We start from the raw sequence: 25,644 nt of genomic DNA on the forward strand, positions 1-25,644 counted from the left end.
AGTGCTGACGGGACGAGCTTTGCCCTCACGATCCTCACAAGGTTCATTTCACATATTTGCATGATGTCCGTAGCGTGATACTGAACCACCTTTATGAATTAGCTTCTTGCGTTATAGGCTGTCACAGACGAGACGCCTGCGCTCAACCGACAGCAGCTAGCATCACGCTGCGCACTCAGCCGCCTCTTAACTTTTAAGTAAACTACAATTTCACATGACCAAAGAAGTCAAGACAAACACAGCCGTTACATTCACACCACTATGTGATGGCAAGAAGAGTGAGCAACTTGTTAAGCGATCATTGCGAGTGCGAACTTCGCTAGCTTTTGACTGTGCGATAGTGTTCGTTGCCCAACCATCTTTTTTTCTTAATCAGTCTGAGTACCGGACGTGTGCCCATGGGGGGTTATTAAAAACTGGAGCGCTCACTAAAGCTCCACCGTAATGGTATCACGAGTAAGCGTTAACGGATCAATGCCCCTATATGCAGAATTGGTTATTATCTAGGATCACAGATCCCTGGCAGTCTTCATACCACTACTGGCACAGTTGTGAGGGGGTTAACCGGTTGGCCTCCACCCTGCGATAGGAGGTGCTGTCAATTGTTTATGCTGCCAATGGCTTATGGCTTATGAGCGTATTAAGAAGCGAAATGCTGCAGATATATCCCGTACCTATAGAGCATTCACAAAGCCAAATTATTCAACGTTAAAACGTCTTTACCTAGCGGACTCTATACGACAATATACAGGACTTCGAAGTGGCTTCGCGTGTACTAAATGAATAATTCTACACCCAGAGAATAACGAAGCACAGGTTGCGCGATAGCCGAGAGAGAGAAAGAGACTCATAACCGCCCAGTTATGGCCGGGTGATTGCTTGTTTGCGTCAGCGATGTAAACCAAAGGTTCTGTAAACGTCAACGGCACACTGAAAGATCTTTCAGCCTCCCATGGGGGCTCACAACAACATCTGGCAGGAAACAGGTGGATCCGAGCCAGTTAACAAAAAACCTCGACAATGCAGCTATCTCATCTCTTTCTACTCTTTTTGGTATCCGCGGATAGCCCTCGGCCGAAAAACATAGGCTGTTCTTTACGCGGACGCTCGCGTGCTGCACAAATATAGTGGACGAAAAAAATACAAGCAAGTGTTTGCGAACAACGGAGACCACCAAAGAAATAAACATATTAGCACAGCACAACACTGCTTTTCGTTAAGAGAGGTCATCAAAGTTGAACCAGAGCAGACGTCGTTTTCTTCCGCTTGATTCATCCACTAGCCGCTTACCCGAAGCCAAGAAAATAAATCTGCCCGAAACCTGCTTTCTCCTCGGTACGAAAGGTTGAAGCATCGGTGCCTTGACCTGGTCGATGCGCTGCCCCGAAAACTGCGCGAAAACGAATTGCCGGCGGTATTGTCAGTACTAGCGGAAAGGAAAGAACCATTTCACACTGCATACCAAGATTGGAAAAACCGAAGGCCAGGTAGGCAGTGAGTGTACTGTGTGGGTCTATCACGCCAGCCTTCTTGTCGAGCAGCTCGTCAAGAGGAGAGGGCCTTGAAATTGCGAAAGAAAAGTTTAACGTAGCGCCGAGAGGGAGGTTCGGAATTGGGGCGCAGTCAAAGTTTGCGAGCTGCGATTTTTCAACGGGTTGCCACATACGTGCATAAGAGATGCCCGCACCGGCGTTCGCCAGGGAACGCTCCTCATCCTGCACCGCGCATGTGCGCAAATCTATGCGGCTTTAGTGTGAACGAAACCAGCTGGGCACTCTTCAGCCGAGCGGCGACCACCGGGCCCCGGTGTTGGTCGGAATACCCGATGGCCAGCGCTTGTTTCTCACGGGTTGCTGAGGAAAGAACCTGGGAAGAAAAAATATTAAATTTCTACAAATACGCAGTAAAATGTTGCAGGACGTATTGCTGAATCGGAAAAACGGAGCTGATAAAAATGTGCGTGGTCTTGAAAAAGAGTTTAGAATCATTCATAAATAGAGGTCATTTGTAACCTGGTGCGTTTAAAATTTGAGAAGAATTAAAAAATCTCGGATTACTCACAGAGAGACAGTCAACCCGCTCTTCACTAAAAAATAAAGTTATTCAGTTTCTTTCATGGAATCATTGGTCTCTCTCTCGGTGAGCAATGCCAAAGCCCATATTAAGTGAATGACATTCACAGCGGTACCCTCATGGCCCTGTCTCCAGCTATAAGCTCGGATTTTAATTTCGGCAGAGGCACTTAACACTGCACGGGTAACACCATTAGGGCTTTAGGGAAAGATAAATTGCAACAAAAATGTGCGCCGAACAGATATTTCGGGCCTGCAGAGGTGACATTTTGAGAAAATGGAAAGGCTATATTTACAGCCCAAATTATTTCGCTTTCTCTGAAGGTTAATGCCCTTCGTCGCTGCGAAGATCATTCGACACTATTTAAAACTTACCTCTTCAGCGAAAGGGAGCTGAGGGGAAACGCTAGAAGTCTAGCTAAGTAAAAGGGTTTGAAAGGAGAGTCGTAGAGTCACAAGCGCACAGCTGCAGTCCTCCAAAACTCTAAACGTTAAAGCCGATATGCAGCCCATTAAATGAACTATTTTTCTACTCGAAGGGTCGAATACGTTAAATTTACTCCATATTCTGCCTGGTTAAGAGCTTTGTGACGTGTATAAAGGAAGGGCAGCTTACTGGTTTTTTTATCGGTACTAGCGGAAAACAAATTTAAACACGCGGTTTGGATTGTGGCTTCTGAACGCAATAATGAAGTTGCTGCTGACTGTTAGAATATTTCTCTGTGCAATCACGTGAATAAGCATGCGTTAAAAGACAAGACCTGATATCGTTTACTCGCCGTATACAAGAGTGTTTCTGATAGTTTTCAAAAATTTTCAAGCCCAGACTGCGCTGTCAAGAGTGCTAGCGGAGGACGCTTGGTTCATAAACTTATTTCCATTGGCTGCCCCACTATGTACAGGCCAAGCAGACACCGCAGTACGAGAGGCTTCAGAAGGCTTTGATTTTGGAGCTTCGGCACATGCGTTGAAATGGGACATTAAAGAGATGTACACACTAAAAGGACGACTAATAGCTCCCCCTCCGTTAATTAGGCTTCGTTTTTTTTAACCGCGGCGTGAGAATAAAATGCCCTGGCCTGAGGTGCCTACAGGCCGTGACTTTGGATGGAAGGTAGCACGCTTTCTCTCTTTGTGTAGAACAAAGGTATTTTATTCACGAATAGATTCTGGCTCACCTGCCGCCAACTACTGAGCCAAAGTAGCTATAATTGTGGCTGCCGAACCCGTGCGGAATCATGTTGTGGTTTTGCCCTGTATTCAAGGTCTCATACTTGAAACTTTAGAGAGCAGCGCAAACGAACTGCACAGAAAACAGAAGAAACATAAAAACACAGGACGGGTGCTGTCCTGTGTTTCTTTGTTTCTGCGGTTTTCTGTGCGGTTCGTTTGCGCTGCAGTCTAGTGTTTCAAGTATGAACCAACAAGCTCAAACTGAAATTTTAGTCAAAGTTTCAAGCATAGACCTTGGTTAGCCAATGTTGCAAGTTGAGTGCGTCTGTTGTGGGTTATGAAAGCTATCACCATCGTTTTACTTTGAACGCCGCTTAATACTTCAAACACTGCTGCGCCTGAATTCGCACTATGCCAAAATACGTTTACGCGATGTTGAAACGACAGTTGCTCATGCAAATTTTTGTCTTCGCTTTATCTTTGGGAAGCAAAAGGTGGACGTGTTAAGCAAGTATACCTGGTCAAAAAGCAAGTTCTCCGTGCAAACAGGAACGACTATTTTCTTGCCGTTTCACATCTCCTGTATATATTTTTGCTCTGAAATGATAAAACTAATTTTTTTTTCTTGCAGTCGCAGATCCATATATTTTAAGAGTACCGCCCAATAAAATGGCGCATAATTTCAGTGCACCAAGTGCAATTTTGGGTAGTGACGTTCGAAGAACGAATACAGTATACGAAGAAAGTGAATACATAGGGACCAGCGAATGAAGGCACGACCGCTCCTCCTCAGGTCGAGACTATCTTGAATTACCGGCATTCCATCTATGCAGCTCTACAATGTTAATTACTTGCACCGCAGAAGCAGTGGGAAGAGAAATGAATTTAAAGCATCTCCTTCGAGATAAGACGCACTTAAATTATAGAGGGAAGTAATCGTGAGAAAGAAAATAAACAAGGCGAAAGAAGGCACTGTTCCGCTTTCATCAAAGTTGAGCTGCTTTAGCGGAAGGATAAAACGGCTGTACTGTTCCACGAGCAATAAGGGGCGCTAGTCCTCAAATGAAATGAGCGAGTCTTGTGTTTGAAAAAGCAATAACAAAAAAGGCAGGAAAAGTGGTGATGCGCACTGTCTCCAGAGCAAGCCTAAGGAAAAAAAGCGGTTGATTGAAAATTTATCTCTCGCGCTGGAATGAAGTTCAGGCGTAGGGATGTGAGGTTTAAGCATTCTTTCGAAAATAGCAGAAAAAAAAAACATTTACATAATACGATCGCCAACTTTACTTCGGGTGTAGTCGAATTCGGCGAGATTAGATACATGCCAAATTCAAATTTTTATGCTTTTAATTTTTTTTCGCGGAAATTGCACCGAGCGCGAGATTCACACGAAACTTTGCCTTTGAAGAACACAGTCCATGGAGAGTGTGTCGCAAAAAAGGCAGAAACTTATGCGTGAAAAAATTCCAGTGATCTGGTCGATCGAATAAAGAGCGTTTAAGTTTATGGTGGTAGGAAGAACTTTGCTCTGAAGAGCCCGAAAAATATGTATATAAAAGTTGTGCCGAAGAGCCCCTTGGTTTTTGTCGCAAAGAGACACATTGTCGTCGGTACTCGTCAAGAGTACCAAGTATCATTCGAGTTGAGGCCTGTTGAATACAGCACCAATAAGTTGAATGGCAAGTATAAATGTGTGCTCGAGAAACACGTAGAAAACGAACCGTGTTATTGGCTAATAATTAAAATGTATTGATTTTGTAAGAGAAATTGTGGCTGAGCTGGGTCGAGGTTATTAGTGACGCCCAACAAAGGTCCGGGCCCAGAGGTCGGTCTGCAATCCAGCTTCACGCCTTGAGGTCGTCAACTTCATTCATAACAATCATTAAGCGTGGCCGCTACGCCACCATTACCTCCCCCCACCGCGGTGGCTGAGTGGTTATGGCGCTCGGCAGCTGACCCGAAAGACGCGGGTTCGATCCCGGCCGCGGCGGTCGATTTTCGATGGAGGCGAAATTCTAGAGGCCCGTGTACTGTTCGATGTCAGTGCACGTTAAAGAACCCCAGGTGGTCGAAATTTTCCAAGTCCTTCACCGCGGCCACGCTCATTGCCTGAGTCACTTTTGGACATTAAACCCCCATAAACCAAACTGAACAATTACCTTCTGTCAAAAAAGGTATATGGGCATACTAAAAAAAGGTATACTAAAAAGTATAGGGGCTCTGAAATAACCTCGAATTGTTGCCAATAATTTAAAATGTGGTTGTCTCGGCTTCATTTCTGCGTGCTTCCGGAGACAGCTTAAAGGAAGAAATTCGCGTCTCGTCAACAAAACCACTTTTAAGATCGCTAGCTCTTACTCATCACGTTTCTCGATTTCTTCGGGTCTGCTACCACCTCCCTTCGGCATGAAATTTTCTAAGTTCGAGGAATTCAAAATGCCGGCCTCCATAGTGAATCGATACAGCATCCCAATTGGTGATTGATTGATGAGGTCACTGATATATTCAAGATGGCCGCCAATTGATGACGTAACCGATAAATCTAATATGGCGGCCGTCATAGAAAATCAATAGCAACCCAATTGGCGATTGATTGGGGACTGGGGTCACTCGTATATCCAATTGGTTATTGATTGGTGACGTCACTTATAAATTCGTAAACGAACGAATTTGTATTTGAATAATACAATACAATATAATGTTTATTCAACATCTCAAGGATGTTTGGAGCACGGGCACAAAGCCGGAAGAACGCTTGACTAAGGCCCGCACCCCAATTTATGACAAGCAGTGTGCAGCTACATGCTGCAGTGGTTAAAAGTAAAGAATAAAAAAACGGGTGCGATAGGAGAATACAAACACTAGTCAAACATGAGCATACATGAAAATAAAGTGCATTGTAATGAAATTATTAGTTTGCATGGTGCAGCGTATATATGTTTACCCATACATACAACATGATCCGAAGACATCAGCAATAAAGAACACAGCAAAAAAAGGTAAAGAAAGGAAAGAGTAAATGCGCAAACAGTTTCCTTTGGTGCACCTCAGTTTAATCTCATTGGTATCAATTCTAGTAAACCAAACTGTTAACGCTCGTTACTTCAACGTCTTCTATACCGTGTCGGCATTTTTTTTCTTATATCTTCCCACAGCTGCCAAATGATAATGGGGTAATTTCGCCTACGGCTTTTTCTCTTTCGCCGTCCGTCAGTGCTGTCCGAAGAGCGCAGTCCGTTCCATCTAAGCGCGCCTTCCGTCTCCATCTCATGTCGACTGTGTGCGAGTACCGTATATCATCGTCCGTTTTCGTTCGGCCTTAGCCGGGAAACTCTGACACTTACACACACGAGGAACATCGCGGCAGAGACGGTGAATCTGTGCCCATTTTGTCGTGAGTTCCGGGCGGGAAGCAGAATCGCGTTGCCCTCCTTTTTGCCCGCGGCACGACAAGAATTGATGGCGCTGCCCAGAGTCTGTAACAGTTCCTAATCATGCCAGACATACTCGCTTATAAGCAGCTTATTTTGCCGACAATTTCCCGCGAAATGTGCCTGATGTGTCTCCGAATTCGGCTCTCTATATTACAGGGGTCGTCGCAAAGCATCCAGCAGTGTCACTTTATGCTGGAGAGTCTAACGTTGTTAGTTTTCTCCCGGCTTCGTTTCCTCGTTATGGGGGGTGAATCGGGGACAGCATCACAGTCTGGGAAATTTCCGCAATGAATTTTGTGCGGCAGAAGTACTGTCCAAATTGGCGGCACCACACGCGGTCTCCATATCTCTGTCTATCTGAGGCCCGGCCATATCACGTTTGCTCGATATGCTTATTTATTTTCCTTAGCACATGGTCCTCCTCGACAATGAAGGCTGGTCGTCTATGAGGCGTGGGGAACACTCTGGATTTATTGCGCGTGACACTCGACTTAATTTTGTGCGAGAAAGTATGCGAAGTTATTGCTGTTCCGCGATGACAAATTGTCACTGAAGGAAAATGAATTGAGTGCGAGAATTCTCTTATCATTCAAAAACAACCGCACATACATGCACTGATTACAACGTTTCCACTTCATTTGCTAACCTGCTGAAAATACAGGCAAGTTCAAGGTTCCATTATTCAGGTACCAGTTTTATATCAGAGAGGACACCTGAACCTTGCCGTGAATGAAGCGATGCAATTGGTACGGTGGAAACAGAAAGAGGAAGATTCCACAGCATGGTGCGATGGTGGGCAGTTGAAACATATGTGTGCTGGGAGTCGCCCTATAGGGACACTAAGCATAATGCAGAGAAACCTCTAGCAAACTGAGTACAACTCTGCAGAGAGGGAATTTTTCACGGCATTGCTGTCAGACTAGCCATCATCAGCACAAGATCAAAACGTCCATTGTTCTTAGCGCTCACGACAACATCAACTATCAGTTGAGATTCCTGTGATCACCTAGAGACGAGAGTGTAACTGACTCTCGTTATGCCTTAGGCGAAGTGGCTTGGGTATTTATATCTTCATTTTTTGAAGGGGAGCCTGCGCTCATAAAAGTATAGCTTACTCTGCAACTGCGCAATGAAAACTTTGCTCTTTCTCATCTGGACGCTAACAAGCTAACACCTACAAGAGGCTCAACATATGTCGGTAGCGCGATACAATGGACAACGATGCAAACTTCATCTTCGGTGTCTGTTTTCTTCCACTTATTGCTGAGGCCTGGAGTTATTTATTTTTTATACCTCTCATTTCAACTGCTTCTTTCTCTATTTATAGGTTCGCATGTCTGAGCGATCAGTTCAGAATAACCTTAGTTTGTCTCTCGCCAGATGAATATCTTCTCGAGAACTGTAATGAATTTCCAGAAACCCAAAGTACAAATGGCACTCCTGAAATCGTCTTAGGTTTCTCTCTTTTTTTCTCTTTCCTCTTTCCTAGTTAGGAGTAGCCCAGAATGGCTCTTGATGGTTCCTGTACCATATTTACCATCATTAAGTTTCCTCGAGTTGCGTCAGCCCCTCGCAAGCCGCAGTGAACCAAAAAATAATGGTGATTTGGTTGGTTTGGTTTACGTGGATTACCGTCCCAAAACGACTCAGGCTATGAGTGATGCATAGTGGAGGGCGTCGGAAACATTCGACCACCTGGAGACGTTTAAAATGCACTGACATCGCACAGTACACGGGCCTCTAACATTTCGCTTTATCGAAATTCGACCGCCGCGTCCTGGATCGAACCCGCGTCTATCGGATGAGCAGCCGCCTACCATAACGACAGAGCCACGACTGTAGATTAAGAGTGAATGAGTTGCGCTGGGGATGTCAAGTCAGCCTTGCCAACAGCGTTGGAGGAGCGCTTCATTTAATGTTGAGATGATGGTCTCGGAGGCCTGCTTTGGCAGTGTTAACATTTCTACCTCCCTCTTTAGGTTCCTTGTTGCTACACTGTAGCACTCATTCCGTGGCACTTACTCTTTCCTTACTCAGCAGCTCTTAGGTTGTCTGTCTATCTCGGTAGATTGCGAAAAGGGTCGTTTGCGCTCAGTTCACAAGAATGGGTGTGATGGCGCGCGAAGAAGCTTAAGAATCCTTCTTAGTCGGAGCTGGAAAGCAACGTAGGTGTAAAATAAAGCGCATCAAATAGCAAGCAGGGCAGAGACCGTGAAATGCGTTGAGAGTGCTGAGGTAGCTGCTGAGTGCAGCACCCGCAGGGAAAAGAAATGTATACAAAAAATACACAGTTTGTCAGACACGACACTGAAAGCAGAGGACACGGGGAGGTCTGTATATCTTGGAGCGAACCCGCATTCTACATTGAAACGAAAGAAGCAGGCGCCCGGTCAGTTGAAGTCAGTCGGGTTGAAGTGTTGAAAATGCTTCTGAGTGGCTCAGACTCGCCGCTCACAAGGTCCCCATCTGTCCGTCTTGTATTGCACTCCGCTACTCGGCGCTGCTGACTAAAAGCTTTTCTGTCTCGAAAAAAAGGAAAAAGATTGAAAATAACTCCATTTTTCAGTGAAAATATGACCCCCCCCCCCCTCCCTACCCTCCAATCCACTCCGATATTTTGTTCCAGCGCCGAAGCAGTGTTTCAAAGCTGATGTTCAGAGTGGGTCTTTTCTGTAGAACTGGTATTTTAAGCGCATGTTTGGACTTGCACCCTTTCGTCGACACAAAGCCGCTGTTGAAGGATACTTGGAAGGAAACTGTATAAAATCGGAGTATAGCAAGCTTTAAAACGTCGAAAACAAAAAAGGCGACTAATTTGTATTGCGGCGAAAGAGTTAATTCTATTATAATTTTACTCGAAATGAAGACGGTGTCTAGAAAATAAAACGAAATTTGTTATGGAGGAACTTCAGTCTCTTTAAAAAAAACTATTCATACCAGGCGCATCTAGGTAGACTGAGACGATGAATGCCATTTTTCTAAAAAACCTCCTGTAGTAAAAATGAAAAATTATTTTATAATCTCACTTGGAGAGCAGTTCTAATTCATGCCTTATGTAAAGCATAGATTAGATTTAAACCTTTAGTTTTTATGAAAATAGTTAGTATACACGCCGCTAAAACCTATCGGATTTGATAGTTACAATAGGACTTAAGACAACAGTATTACTACGCTGACTAGTAACAACGAAGAACGAAATCAGCTTTCTGATGTTTGATTCTATCAAAAAAGCTGTAGGCATCAGACGTCTTGAGCTTACAATTTTGTCTCGTAGTTAGTACCTTGTATAGGTATTAAGAAAAGTTTTTACAACATTTTACTTTTTGTTGCGAAGGAATTCTGTTTAGCGGTCCAGAATGTGGGCAGGACTTCACTGCAATTATGAGCTGTATCCTAATATAGAGTTCTTCAATTTTGATTTAAAAATTTAACAATGTTGTAAACTACACCTACTCGTGTCTGCAAAGCGGATAAAAATATTGCTTTTTAATTAACGCCCTGCATATAGTTGTTGGGTCAATTACTTGCATTTTCACGAAATCTTGTTTACAAGATTATGGTAATGACACGAGTCAAATTTATGGTTTGCTGTGTATGAGTGCAAATATTATATTACCATTGGTATTCAGGAAGTCGCCAAGTTGTAAAACTGAACCCCCAAATTTGATAAACTCGGCGCTCTTGCTAACCCTGGCTACAAAATATTTAGCAGCAGGAATTATGTTTCGAACAATAAGCTTCAAGTTATCAACTTTAAAATGGAGAAATTTCATGATGACATTTGCAAAATCCTGTCTTCAGTGTAGAGAACTTAAGTTGAAGACGTCCCGCTAAACCAAAGTGTTATTATTTGACTTTGCTTGCGATGCAGTGGTGATCGAAATAAAATGTTTCAGTGGCAATAAAGAACGGATTGGTTGCTCCTTTCTTACGATGTCCGCTCCTTTTTCTTCGAAAGAAACAGGAATGTTATTAGGCAACCTCTGTCCGCATTGACCTACTGCAATATTTCTGTAAATATTTCATGACCTGTAAGTATGTGTTTATAGATCCGCAGTAACAGATCACCTCCAGCGTTGCGTGTCCTTGAAATCTTTGTTAGAACTAATAGTATTCCTTCCAAGTTATGAAATAGAAGCTGCTTTTATTAGTGTCCCTTTTCTTTACACCCTGCCTTCTCCCCTCTCATCATCGCTCTGGTTAATATATCTTCCTAGGAGTTCTAGCGTCGGTGGCGCGGTGAAGAACCATCTTGCTGAACGACGCATGCTGAACGTAACTCCCGCTGGCGGTCGGCTTCAGTTGAGTTCTTGGCTGAGCTCTCCGCAAACTTACCCCATTCCAGCCACACTTGCAAACGATTTCGAGCTTCCTCTCCTCCCCACCCCTCCGGAAACCTTCTTTCCTCGCACTTCTCTGCTCCCCCCCCCCCTTTCCTTCTCAAAGCGTCCCATCAAAGCAGCGAAGCGTCGTTGGAGACCAGCACCCCTACCTCTCACTTGAAATGAGGGAGGAAGTCGGGATGTATTCACTCCTTCGCTATCCTTATCTTCGGGGCCGCACCAGCCTCGACAGTTTGAATTAAGTTGAGTACATGCTTCCTCCTTCGGAGTTCCCTCCGCGATTCCACCGGTGACCTCAATACCGAAACTCTCCTGAACCTTTCTCTCGCGCCTGCTCACTGAAGGGCCTTGTTTACGAAAACTTGGCTCGTAGGCTCCAAAAAACCCGAGTAGGGAACCTTTCCCAGGTGACCACCCCTGATGACGATTGCCGAGTCCTGTGTTCCGTGCAGTGGCTCAGCTTGCAGCCCGGTCAGAAAAAAACCAGGGCCGTGACTTCAGCGCCTGTATGTTACTGTTGGCACGCTGGCAAGAAGCTGTGAGACATCGTGAAGAAATTAAGTTAGAAAACATCTATATTTGTTTACTCAATTATTCCCGGAAAAACTTTGTTAAATAAGTTAAATAAGGTTTAGTGGACGTTTGTTCTGTTATTTCGAGTTATTGAGAACACTGAACCCAATAGGCACTTGCCGCGAAATCGAAATATGTTCGTTAGATCGGTAACTTCGTAAAATCGAGTTTCGTTAAATCGAGTTCTAATTGTATTATGTTCTATATCTAGAACCACGCTGCTGATATGCAAATTCTAAAACGTGGGTTCACTTTCGTTACTGACGACCTTCAATTCTGCTATGTATGTTTTTACTCAAAAGACAAACATTGAAAAGTTTATTCGTCCATGTTCTTTAATTAACCGCCTTTTACTTGCCGTTTATCGCTTACATAATGTTCACTTTGCCGTAAAATCCACATACAAAAATCCCCTGAATCAGAGTCGACGAGGCTGCTCTCTTGAACTGGCTCTTTTTTAACCAAGCTGAAGCTTGACTAGAGCACAACATGGATCCTCGTCCGAATGCCCTCACTTCTTTTTTTATTATTCCAACACACTGTGCTCCATAAGGTGAACGAAAGGGCCGTCGCACATCACCATGGCTACTCTGTAGGTGATTAGTAACCTAGGAGCGTTGATAAAACATAGCCCGAATATTTACCTCACCGGCGATAGCCTTTTCACAAGAAGAAGCCATTGTAGGGAGTAATGGCGGGAAAATAAAAGCCGTGGAAGCCAGCCAACGTAAAAAAAACTGGAGTCAGAAAAAAACAAAGAGAGCACCGGCGCACTTCAAAAAGCTACATCAATGACGCCTTAGATCATGCTCCGATAAATGGTCTCGTCATATTTGTTAAATGGTGGGCAGCCAAAAGAAATAAAAATAAAAATCGACCTGCCCGCCACGACTGACACATCGCGCTTAAACAAATCTAAAATAATTAATGTCGCACAATGCAATACAATAAATATACAAAGCAGACAAAAAAGAGAAGAGAAAAGAGCCTTCAGCGCACTACAATAATTCTTGCACTGGCTTAGTTGGACAGGATTTTTTTTCCTGCAACGAAGACTGTGGGTTACGGCAAACTACCAGTTGGCGAGTAAAAGCGAGGACAGGCTCCTTGGCGAAGTCGTCGTTCTACTCCGTCAAGCATAGATAGAAAGGTAAAGCACCTGATAGACGGGTAAAGCACCAGAACACATATTCCACTTCGTTTCATCGCTTTCATAACCACTCACATGCCCAAAACACCCCCATCCTTCCCTCCGCGTGAAATAGGCCTAATGCATGATCGCTTCATGGCTTGCTGTGAGTTAGTTCGCGCCAAAATTTCCAAGCATGTGTCCCCTAAAGATACAGTGGACACTCATAAGCCGGTGACAACAAGAACAGTTTCGGCGGGCAGCACTTTTTGTCATAGAAAGCATAAAATATGAGAGCTTACGTACACGAAACGACTGGGAGATTTTTAGCCGGAGAGCTTCAGGAAGAACTTGGCAGACGGAAGCAGCTCCCACACCCGAAGCGGGCGCTGTTCAACAGCGTGCGTTGGCGGCGCCGCAAACGTTTTCGCTACTTAACAAACCAGATCTAGGGCTTTAGTGCGCTAACGAGAGAAGCGCTGTTCTCAAGCAGACTAAGCTTCCACAGGTGCAAAACATAGCACGTACTTCTTACTCCATCACCCACACTTCCGTTGCAAGGATCCAAACGTTTACATCCGGTCTGTATTTTCTGCACGCTACCAGTATAATTCGCAGCGTGTGGTTTCTCCTTATATCTGTATATTCTGCTCCTAGCACCTTGCTTGGTCAAGTTATTGGTTGAAACTCAGGCTAGGTTTTTCTTCCAATAAAACACGGAGGTACGGCTGAAAAGCAGACGGTAACCAAACCGGGAACGAAAGAAAATACGAAATGAGCGAAGGAGGGCGTTTGAATGAATGAAAGACGTGAAAGTGGCTGTTGAGAGTTCGCATCGTGCCGTGCATGCGTTCGAAAGTGAACGCGGCCAGCATCTCTCGCTTTTACGCGAGCAGCCGCCAATCAGGTACAAGAAGACTCTCAGATGAGCACTGACTCCTGCATTCCGGCGTCATTCCAGAGTCACGGAGTATAGCACACAAAAAAAATTAAGCATCAGAGCACAACGCATGGCAGGTACGCGCCAAAGGAAGATAATAATGTATAGATAATACGAGTGATGACGTCGTAAAAAGCAGCCCCACCGGAATCCACTCTTTAATTTACGCGCGGGATAATTGCCGGCTGAGGGCGCTTTGCCACATCGCTAAGCGTACGTAGCGATGTGATAAAGCGCACTGCTTGGTGAGATCGTGCACGTAAAAATTACAAGGTAAACAAGAAGTTGAGTTCGCGGACGGAGCGAGAGTCATAAGTAAAAACAAAAGGCTGTGGAATGCAATGAGGAAGCTTTTCTTCCCCCCCCCCCCCTTTTTGTTTATAAAACGGTGGGAGACAAAGGTAGGACGATGAAGTCGAAATGAGAACGAGCACGATTCCTAATGTTCGCGCTGGAATGGTTTGAGCAGTTATCGGACCCCTCTAACGATCTTGCGGTCATTTGCATTCTCTTTTGATACAGTCGGCTGGCGGAGTTCGCCGTAAGCGGCTGCGGCAGTTTCAGTGAAAAATAGAAAAAAATAGCGCAAGTCTGAAAGATTACGAGTAAAACCAAAGCTAGCAATTCAACTAGCAGCTTGGTACGAAGACTGTTACGAAGACATGCTTTACAGCTCTCTTCTGTTTAATATTCTTACAAATATCGCACGCTGGTTCTTCTTTTTTATCACAAAACTCAGCGTACAAAAAGGAAAGCGTTCCTTGCATACGTTTCGAAAAAGTGATGAATTTCTAGCGGTCATAGCGACGCCTAGACACTTCAAAATTTCCTCCTTTTTTTCGGGTGTTTTTGGGGATGAAAAGCGTGAACGTTAAGAACGCATGTAAGGTGTTCCTTGATGTATTTCCTCGCGGAAGTGTTACATACAGACCGCTCGATGCAAGGCCCGCTGACACGGAATGATAGTGTCCATCAACGTGCATCTCGACGTTACAAACGACTACCGTTGGTAATGACTGTGCTCAGTATCATATGCGCACAGTTACCCTAAGAGGCGAAATAAAACTGTTGCGGTAAAGCTTTTTCCGCGTGCTCTTACGGCGGGTTTCTCCACGCATCTGTCTAAGTTGATGACGTTGACGACGTCAAATCGCTACAGCCGAGCTTTTTCCTCAATGGTCCGAAAAAAACTGGTCGCTACGACAGCTCTAAACGCCGGCTTCCCGAAAGCAGGACTGACGGAGAAAGTATCTACACATGTGTCTGCGCGTTCAGTATAGAGAGGATTTTGTCTAAGTAGGGTCCCATTACTTCTATAACTGTAAGCATGCAAGCCAAAAATAGAAGAGCGAAAGGTGTTTATTCATCGTAAAAAAAGAACCGTCGAAACACCATGTTATTCCAATTTAAAAATTTCATTTTGAACTTGGAATCGTTTCTTCGTTTCCGTTTTCTCGAAAAGAAAAAAATGACAAGGCAGGAGAGATGGTCCGCCTTTTGCAATAAATTAGAGCTGAAGGGGCCTCCCTGTGTGGAAGACATGTTCATTAAGGCCGAAGGTCTTGTCGACGCATAATAAATTGGTTCTATGACTAATTAATGGGCTCAAGGAGCAACTCTCCTCCTGTATTAAAAGCGAGCCGTAGTTATCGGGGTCAGGACGGACCAGATATTGGCGCGAAACGTTCTTTGTTTTCTTTGTTCATTAGTTATGATTTAGTTTATCTCCGGCGGCGGGCGGATTTATTACTTTGCTTGCTACGCGAGACGCGATCAGATCTTAACAGCACACACCATTTTCTACGATGATCGAAGTTTTCGATGTAGGCAAATTTTGTCGAGAGTTCGTCGACACCGTTGAAATGAACACTGCCGATGGTGGCGGCCGTTCTAATCTTCGACGACGGCCGAGCCCACTTGCTAGAATATTTTATGTTTGCGAACACAAGTTCGCCCAGTACATCCTTTCATTATTGCGCCAATCTATTCTCTTAAGTCTACGTGGGCGTAAGTGGGATTATATTCAAGACTGTTGAACGAAAATTCGCATTGTTTGACTTGCGCTTTCTTTCATTCGCTGATTCGACAGCTTCGTGAAAGCGCCACGTTTGCAAACCTTTCGCTTGGTAAAAACAGCCATCATCAATCAAGCAACGATGGACAACTTGATGTTCCGCGTCATAACCACACGACTGCTCTTCTCCAGCTACCAACGCACAAATAAAAAACATGCTGCCTGTCATCTTTCTAGACATCCAATGCCCCGTGATAATGCGATGCTTGCCATGGTTTTTATCCTCATCTATACAAAACTGGCCACGCCATGAAACAGTGCAGAGACGAGTGATTGAGAGCTCAAGTTCCGATGGGCGCTCAGTCGCATTCTATAATATCGTCATTCAATGGCTCGATGAGCCTGGTGCTTATTTCTTGACGGAGTATCCTGCTCTGCCGCAGGATTCTTTGCCATGTCCTTAGAGCACTTGTTGCTGTTGTTGTTGTCGTCGTCGTCGTCGCCGTTGTTGTTGTTGTTGTTGTTGTTGTTGTTGTTGTTGTTGTTGTTGTTGTTGTTGTTGTTGTTGTTGTTGTTGTTGTTGTTGTTGTTGTTGTTGTTGTTGTTGTTGTTGTTGTTGTTGTTGTTGTTGTTGTTGTTGTTGTTGTTGTTGTTGTTGTTGTTGTTGTTGTTGTTGTTGTTGTTGTTGTTGTTGTTGTTGTTGTTGTTGTTGTTGTTGTTGTTGTTGTTGTTGTTGTTGTTGTTGTTGTTTAGAGCACTTACGACTTGTTGTCTTCATGTCGCCTTCTTCATCCATCTCTGTCAGCACCGAATACAGTAGACCACCGCTACTTGGCACACATCCTCGTACTTTCTGTCCTTCTTTCTTTCTTTTTTTCTTCACTAACTCTCTCGATATGTTTTCACTTCATTCTTGATTCCACCTATGATATGTTCGAAAATTCATTCGGACTACGCCGTCGCTTTATTCGAAAAGAACCACATGTTCATCAGTAACGCGATCTGAAACCATGTCGTCGTCTTTGTAACTATTTTCTTGATGACCTTTTCTGAATTCCCTTCAGCTGTTGCGTCAATTAAACGAAGTAAGAAGCGAAGGAAAGATTCAAATATTCCAGCTGTTTTATTTTCATCGAGTAAAACAGCCCACATGCAATATCCCCGAGAGTCCGCTACCACGAAGCCATCTCATCCGCGTACACGCGTTTCACCCGCCGCATACGCGCCATGGCTTTGCCTGTCACTAGTTTTTTTTTTTTTTTACACTGCGCGTATGGAGCGCGTTCAAGGCTGGCGTTCACATGAACAATGATGCGCTTGGGAGTGTTCGCATGTTTTCATTCTTCGCCAGTTCCATGCGGGATTTGGCCGTCGGGAGAGGCCCGTGGTACAATATCACATTTTTTTTTTCTCGAGTAATCCGCCGTACCCGTTCAATGCGTGCAACTGCTCACCGTGAAAAAGTACTTTTCGTCAAAAGCGCGTGCGATAAGGACGGCGGGCAGATTTCTTTCTTATGAGCCGTGCTGAAAACACCAGACGCTGTTAAAGCGTCCTGACAAGGCTCGTATGTCGACGGCAAAGCTTAAGTTCGAAGTGTGAGGGGATCCAAGTTTCGCTCCAAACTACGCGCAGCACTTAGGGTGTCTCGTGGTTATAAATGGTGAACAAGAGTCAGAATGAAGACCGCCTACGCCTTTGATGCCACTGTACGAAGGCGATGATCGATATGCATCACGCAGCGAGGAGACGGTTAGTGCTGAGGTTGCAACCTAAAGGGCACTTGCAACCGCGACAAGATATACACAGCACTGAATCAGATTATATTCTACTAAGTCACAAGATTTTAAAACAAAATATCTGCTTATTCTGACAAACAAGCCACGTCAACTATTTTTAACGAATCTATGAACGTAGCTAAAAACCAAATAACGTAAGAATAAAGTAGGTGGGAGGTCCGGCATAAGCGCTTTTTTTTCGGCACCTTATAAGCAGTGCACAATAAATGTTCTTTTAAGCTGTTTGTTTTAAAGCTGAGCACAATGAATGGCGGATGTCCGATCAAGCACCAAGCGTGGTTTATTTGATGTAGTGTTGGCGTGGTGTATAGGCATCGCTTTTTATGGGGTTGTCCACATCAGATAGACTGTACGCTGCTTGAAAGTTAGGCTCAAGGAACACTTTAGTTCATGCGACAGTGATTGTAAAAATTCCTTCAGAGGCCGCGCTTTGCACCATCGCTTGTTCGAATACACCCCTGTTTTTTCAAACATTGTCATTTTTTCCAGACATAAAGACTGGCTGGCCAGAGAAATTATGAAAACATTTATCGTTCGTTTCACCAAGGATGTCTACGTCAGTCGCCCCTCAACTGTATTATCTCTTAACAAGTCAAAATTATTAGCCAGTGACTACCAAAGCATGCAGCGGTAGAAAAGAGTTCATAGGGGAGAATGTTTCCTTGAGCATCTCGTCAAAAAGACGAATGGCACTAACTGTCATAAGAGGCAAAAAAATCCAGTATTACTAAACTACAGCTGAAGGCCGAGTCTGTACCCAAGTATTGCTCAATAAGTTTGCTGGAGAAAAAATAAACAATATTAGCATGGCGAATGTGATGATTCTCGGCCACCTTGTCAAAGCTACTCGACACCCGACGGGTCGAGTTCCACCAACTTCCGCTCGACCTCGCTGTCGCGACCAGCGCGCGTGTGGTATTTGCGGTCACGTGACGCGCGGTGGCGTGCTTAGACAACGGACGCCGCCTAATTAGAGCGGTCGTTGACAAATGATCGCCCGATCTAACGTGCGAGTTTCATTCGAGCCCAACGCACAGAGTACTCTGGATACGAGTTGCACGTCCGGCCAACCATGTGTCGAGCTTTTTTTCGCCGACGCTGATGAAGGCACTTCAGGGCGGGGCTTAACGCCATGCCGCAGTGGCTAGCGATGCCTTCACGCCTCAGGGGTTTCTCAAGCTAAACGCGCTGCTGCGGCAGCCTTTGCGCGTATTGCCAAATCATAACTTTGTGGTCAGCCTTGTGTTAGCCATGATTATATTTCCACCTTGTGTGCAAGTACGTGACAGTGCAGAAGCAAGGCTGAATAGCTAAAACCAGCCAAACAAAGGGTACACCCAAAAAAGAACAACCAGAGTGCTTCCTGTGCTATTTTTCGTTCTTTATGCGTCTTTTCGGCTGTTGTGAACAATTTCGTGTATAGAAATAACACGGGCAGTATGGAGAAAAAAAAAACTTGTGATAACCTTCTGGTAATGACCTGCGTGTTCATTATGGCCTGCGTGACCCCAAAACAAGTGTTTCAAACCAAACAGCCCCTGATGGTAAGTCTTGAGACGAAAAGAACAATTTTTGTTACATGCTTAGCTCTGAAGGACGTCAACAATCACCGAATGAGAGTCTAACGTTTTCTTATCTTTGTTGGTTGCAGTACGTCTGAATCGCAGTTAGCGAGACATTAGCAAATTGCCTTTATGGTTAATTAGCTGAATTAAATTGTTTCACTCATACAGTAAAAAAGACAAAACAACGCCTGACAAAAGTTCACTTCGCAATTTCGTTGCTTCGAAATTGGCGTACGAGCTGCAAGAAGGAAAATAATATACGGGAACATCAAACACTCTCAGAACCGAATTGAAACCGGGAACGTAAAGGGGATCTCAAAACCCAAACCTTCAACATCGGTACGAAGGAAGAGTGTGTTGATTTTAAGAAAACGCGAGGGCACTTCGTGAGTAAAATTGAGTAATGGGTCGTTCATGTCGCAAGTGGGCCGGAACTTAATTCTATCGAATGCAAAGCTGCTGATACACAACAAAGCAACGAAAAGATGAAGGCCACCAAGCGAAAAGCGCAAACATAAATTGAGTGCTGTGTAAGGAATAGATAATATTACGTAATGTAAAACTGGCACAAGGAACTTAAAACCTTATAGGATGGACGCCGATTACCGTAAATATGGGCAGTAAACAGTGCCTTGGACAGTGCAATTTGAAATGAAGAAAATTTCTCCCAAGGTTATGCCTTTAAGCGCATTTTACTGAAAACTATTACCTCCTTGCATCAATTCACTATATACGAAAAACAAGAGAGTTTAGTAAGTATTCCCGTGTGTAACGCCTGTAGATATCTTGGGAGCGTTTGTATTTCAAGAATGTGCTTTACCGTTTCGGAGAATAATTCGATGGTTCCAATTTTGCTGTTTTAATACAAAGCTTTTGCGGGACTTCGAATATGCTCTAAGCCTAATACAGAAGCGAAAGCTTTAGAATAAAACGATTTTTTTTCTGGGCCGTCATTAAAATTTGCCGCTGTTTGCTTCACTGTCAAAACTTTGGTCGCGGCATAACGTTTGAACTTGCAGACCAACTTATTTCGAAACATGTAAAGCTTAAACACCCTAGCTTTTCTTTTCTTCGCGGCTGTACCAGCTTCTCCACTTTCTTTCACAATTCTACCAGCTTGAGTGTTTTTTTAAGTTTTTTTCTGAATCGCATATTCCTCGACCCTTTTAAACTCTTGTGTTCAGAAATTCCTTACCGCTCGATTCAGAGCGGTGGTAGGGAAAGTTTTCAAACTGCAATCTGCCTCTGCTAGAAGGCCTTTCTCTCCGAAGCGGCTGTCGAAGAGTCTAAAAATGGCACCGCGACTGTGCCGCGCACATTATGAGAACGCGAACGAAACATTCGATCCTGGCTCAGCCGGCTGTAATCGCCTCACGTCAAGAATCCCTCACTTTCTTTTTATTGTTTGCCTCCGTCGTACAAATTCTGCACATCTTCTTTACATATCGTCCCCTTTGACTGTTATCGCTTTGATTTTTGCCAAGAAGCAACCGAGATCGCGATTTAATTTGGGCGCAGTTTGATTCGAACAGTGATCAGTCAAGGTCCGTCCTTGTCCAACGCTTGTCCGGTGTGAAGGGTCGAGGCACAAATACTCAAGCAACACTTTCGGTAAAAACTCAGGCAGTGAGGTGGAAACTTTGACCCAACCGCATAATGACACGGCGATAAAAAGAAAGCAGCCGTAGTAATAATAAAGCTGAATATTCTCGGGGTTCGGATCGCGTAGCATGAATCAATTAGGGCTGAGTAAGCAAAAACAAAGCGTATAGAATCTGCTTATCATTTCCTATTGCTGATAATGACACAAAACGGTGAGGAACTGGTATTTAAGGACGCGCATATTCCTGAAGTGCGAAATGCTAGCAGATTTTATAAATTAGGCTGCATGTCATAAAACTGGACGCATGAAATGTTTCTGATTTTCACCGAGAGCAAGTGAATTGTCCAGATGAGAAAAAAAATGGTCGGATGGGGTGGGCACAGTTGGCGTAGAAACGGTCTAATAAGAGATCAACGCGGACAACCCTTGTCGAGCAATAAATACAACCTGTTTGATGATAGAGAAGACAATCATGTCGCTTCGCGCGTCCTAGGGTCACAGGCGCTAAGCACAGGGGAGGTTAAATTGTTATGTCCTGGCTAACTGCGCTGCCTAGGCTTTCCACCAATAGCAGGTGGACCGGTCTTACGTTTTCTTTTCCTACTGGATGCGAGGTGTAATTTGAACTCCGGTAAGTTTCTTTGGATCTATATCTACTTCACCTCATTTGTGTTGATCCCGTAGGAATTCATAGTTCCTTATACTTGGCTCCCAATTATAAGTATAACCAAGTGCCTGATAAGTACATTGGGCACTTATAAACGTATTGCACAAACAGTTGTTACATGTGGCACACCACATTTTAAACGCGTTCAGATACACCTTCGTCAAGCCTCTACGGAAGCACTCCAAGTACTCTGGTTGCAATGACACTAAGTCTGCCTGAAACCGTTCATAGAACGCGTCCTCACTAAAGTGGGAAGAGTAAAGCTAGTGAGCGACTGCTCAGTGAGAGTGAATGAAAACCCAGCACCGGCGACCTCCTTTTTCATTTTGTTTATTTATTTTCTTCAGCGGAATGAAAGGGATGCAACAGAGACCGCTATGTGGTCCGAGTATTCCTCGGCGGATGAAAAACGCCAGGATTACGGTTCGTATTCCGTAAACAGGACTTTGCATAACAAGGCCGAGCATTTGTCCTTGACCCAGTAGTTTGTTGCAACTAAACGAATAAAGCGTCGATTCTTCAGCAAGAAATAAAGCCGCTTTTTTCCCTCCTCTCTGCATCCTGTCTTGTAGCTCTCTCAGTTTTCGGTCAAGCGTGACACTAAATTCTGACCAGTAAGCGTGACGCGTTGACCTGGTTTTAAAGCGATAGCGTTAAGGGGCTCGTGTCGCAGAAAAGCCGGCGTCTTCGCCGGCTTAGGCGAAGGAGTCGTTGACCGCGAACGAAAAATCCGCGACAAGTCATAGGATAAGCAACCTAGAGTACCGGTGGATCACCTTGTCACCGGACCTTCTGGCGTCATCACAACCTGTAACACATCGGGTTGTGAGTAAACTGCCCACCGTGGCAGGTTGCGGGTAAATTAATGACTGGTAGGGGGAGCAACCTGGGTTGCCAAGCCCCACAAGCGGCAGCACCTGCAATCGCAGGGCAGTAGCCCATGGCTTAACTTTGGCACCACTGCTCCAGGAGCGGTGTAAGGTCTCCCATGGATCTACCAATGTAAACTAGAGAATGGCCAATTCCGCTTATATGGCCATTAACCTATTAATGCTCCCCCCCCCCCCCTGCCCACGGTTAACTTCCTTGCCTTCCCTTCTCCTCCTCCTGCTACGAGAAGCACCTGTCGGAATAACTGGATGATCAGCGGGCCCTGGTGCATCATGGCTAGGATCCTTCGAGCCCTTTATGCCGCTATCAAAATGATTTTTCCTGTGTTTCTCTTTACAGTACGTCAAGTTCGTGGTGACTACGCCTAATTCAGAGTCTTCTTTGAAACTTGCGGTGCTATAGGGTCCTTGAACACAGTGTGCTATCAGGCTCAACCGCTGAGCTTGCAAAACTCATTACGACATGCCATGTGAGTCCTCCTCTGCTTGTTTAAACGCTTGCCGACGGGAACTTTCGGCATATCATGGACTAAGTGGTCTCCAGCTTCATTGCCGCAAAACGAGCGATCTCCACTAGCTTCTTGAGGCTGTAACTTTCACTAGTTCCACTTTTATTACCTCCAATTACTAAGAAGGTAGTAATCTGCGTGAGAAGTAATTGGTTAGTGAATTCTCAGACTTTTTTCTTAAGAGCGTACTCGCTCGGAAGAACAAAAGTGTTTCTGAAAAACAATATTTTCGCTGTCTGCCCTCTATTCGCAGAGCATAAACTAGTGCCAATGTATTAATAATGCTTAAGAAGCTCGTTATATGATGAGTTTACGCTTGTTTTTATTTCGTGGATTGAAAAGAAATAAAAATAAATGAATGCTGCTCAAAATTCGCATTTACTTGAAATTATAAGCTGCATCATTGAGCCGCGTGGGCCCCTATAACAGGGCAAATTATGACAGCTTAGCTGCGTATCGATCCGGAACAAGTGCATGCTCAAAAATTAAAGTTGCTTTCGAAAACGCGTCCTTGGCGGCGAAAGCTTCCGGCAAGGAGCCTATAACAATAGCCTCCATGCATGAGATTATATTGCTTTTCCCCAGCAAGCAGGCAGCCGCGATGAAATATGTGGCCTTCGGTGAGTTGTGACCCTGTGACGGCGTGCTCTAAGTTTTTTTATAATCCGCATTGCTTCGCACAGCGGCCGTACTCTAGGTGCTCTTCTCCACAGCCTCAACTCGAGCTTCAAAGCAATACGTCACCTCGACATTTTATGGTGCTTCGCTGTTTACAGAGTTTCCTTTCATCGTTATCTTTAAGTTTTCGCCACATTGCCAATGCCTACGCGCAAACTCTATCTAAAAAAATTGATATGCAAATGGAGTGAGATGATGTTTTTATGTGCCCTGAAGGTCGTGTGGAGTGATATATTGGAGATAAGGAAGGCTTTCTTCTAAGATGTAAAAAAAAGTTATTTTAAACTAGAACTCAGGGTCGGACGGAAGGCCGAGATTTTTTCTCTTTGAAGAATAGTTCAGCAACTGGCCGCTTTCGTGCGATTTGATACGCTTGCGGGTATCAAAGAATGCTAGTTTTCTCAGTAGCAAAGCGCATACTCACGATTGAGAATGGAGGTGTCGCGCACAGTGACAACCTCCGTAACGAAGAAAAGGTGGAAATAGTGTTGGATTCTCCTCTTACCACCGTCTCACATTGACTGAATAAGATCTGTCGTAGCCAGTTCTTCATTACCGTGTTTAAGAACGTGCCATGCTTCAGAAACTTTCTCCAAACACACGTTAAGATGAAGAAGATCGGCGAATTATCTTGAAGTTCACCCAATGCGCTTTATTAATTGCGTGAAGGGTGAGGTTTAATCAATGTCATTTCTGGGGGTAAAAGTGGGAATGCAGTCGTGGAGACGCCTGGATTACTGTATAGAAGAACCTCAGTACAATGTTACCTAAATTGGCAGTGGCTATCTAAAGGAAGCATTGGCGCGTCTATGGTTATGCTCCCAAATTCGCATACAGGAACCTCCACGGCATGATGACCAGCTTGTGCTTGAGAGAACGGAAGGTGTATGGTGTGGACTAGGCTGTCCAACCTGTTAGCACTACTTTAAATGTTTCTTTGTAGCGTCGCCGAATATCAGCCACTTCTTCGATTATTGTTTGCGTTTATATGTACGCTTTACTTCGATAATAACACAAACAAATTCTTAGGCGAGCTCGGTGGATTGTTTGAATGCGTTAGTATTTTCAGTTTCTGCTGATTGTGTTGTAGCTCCGCCCTAAGAATATGACGCAATAGCGTTAATGGGCTAATGGCTATATATGCGGAATTGATCATTTTCTTCTTAAAATTAATAGATCGCTGGGAGCCCTCATCACTGCTTGCGCAGGAGGCTAGCAGTCAACCGATGTGATATTGCCCTATAAAGTGGTCGTTTCAAACGCAACCATCGATGGGTCTTGTGAAATCCAGGTCACTCCTCTCGTGCGACCTATCGTGACCAGTTATTATTTTAACTGCTACCTGCTTGTTTTGATGAGGTAACAAGGTTTGAACTACGTCAGGCGTCCCTCGTGGAGGCGGTCGCCCTTTCCGCCTGCACAGACCAATCTAATGCTAACACAGTAATCAAAACTGAGTCGATAGCTTTTAGTGAATTGCACGCCTGAAAAAGGACATCTTTTCGCGTTTTTTTCTTCCTTGTTGCTGCCGGTTTTGTAGTGTACTTTATGAAAGCGGGCAGATATTTTTATTGCCTAATGTACAGCAAAGTAAGCGAAATGTGTATCGTATTCATTGAATACTGAAGACACGTGGTCGCCGTCTTTTTTTTGTTCCTTCCATCTAGTGTGACAACGTTGCCATTCCGGGCTCAGGAGAGTGTTTGCGCGGGGCACGAAGGAGCCCAGTCATGTCAGTTGTGGAGAGAGGGAAATGGCGAGCCTTAAGTGCGATTTAGAATACCGGCAGGAGGTGGTGCCTTATTGAACGTGACACATTTTCAGAATCCCTGCCATTCAGACCCCTGCGCCTTTAGGTTAGAAACCAAAGCAAAAGAAACGACTTTGCAGTTCTCAGAACGAGCTTTATATATAGCACCGTCCAGTGGAGAGCTTTTGAGTTCGCCACTCTCGTGGATTTATGTGCGCTATTTTATGCACACATGCGGTCGCACTTTCGTGCTTCCATTTGAAAACAATGAGCTCTCGTAAGATGGCAGCGAACGTAACTGTCCGCAAGTGACAATAATTTCTTTTATGACCACTCTTCTGCAGTAGGCTGCCTCTACAGATCGCCTCCTTGCGATGCCTGCTTAGGCTGATCGCTCAGGGCCGCTTTTATGTCTCTCCTGCGTCCACTAGTTGCGCTGAGAGTGCGTCATGGGGAGGGTTTTTTTGTTTTGTAATGAAATTTATTCCATTTTTATTGTTGTGGTTAC

The sequence above is a fragment of the Amblyomma americanum genome, chromosome 5 (genome assembly GCF_052857255.1).
Source record: "Amblyomma americanum isolate KBUSLIRL-KWMA chromosome 5, ASM5285725v1, whole genome shotgun sequence".
Lineage (NCBI taxonomy): Eukaryota > Metazoa > Arthropoda > Arachnida > Ixodida > Ixodidae > Amblyomma > Amblyomma americanum.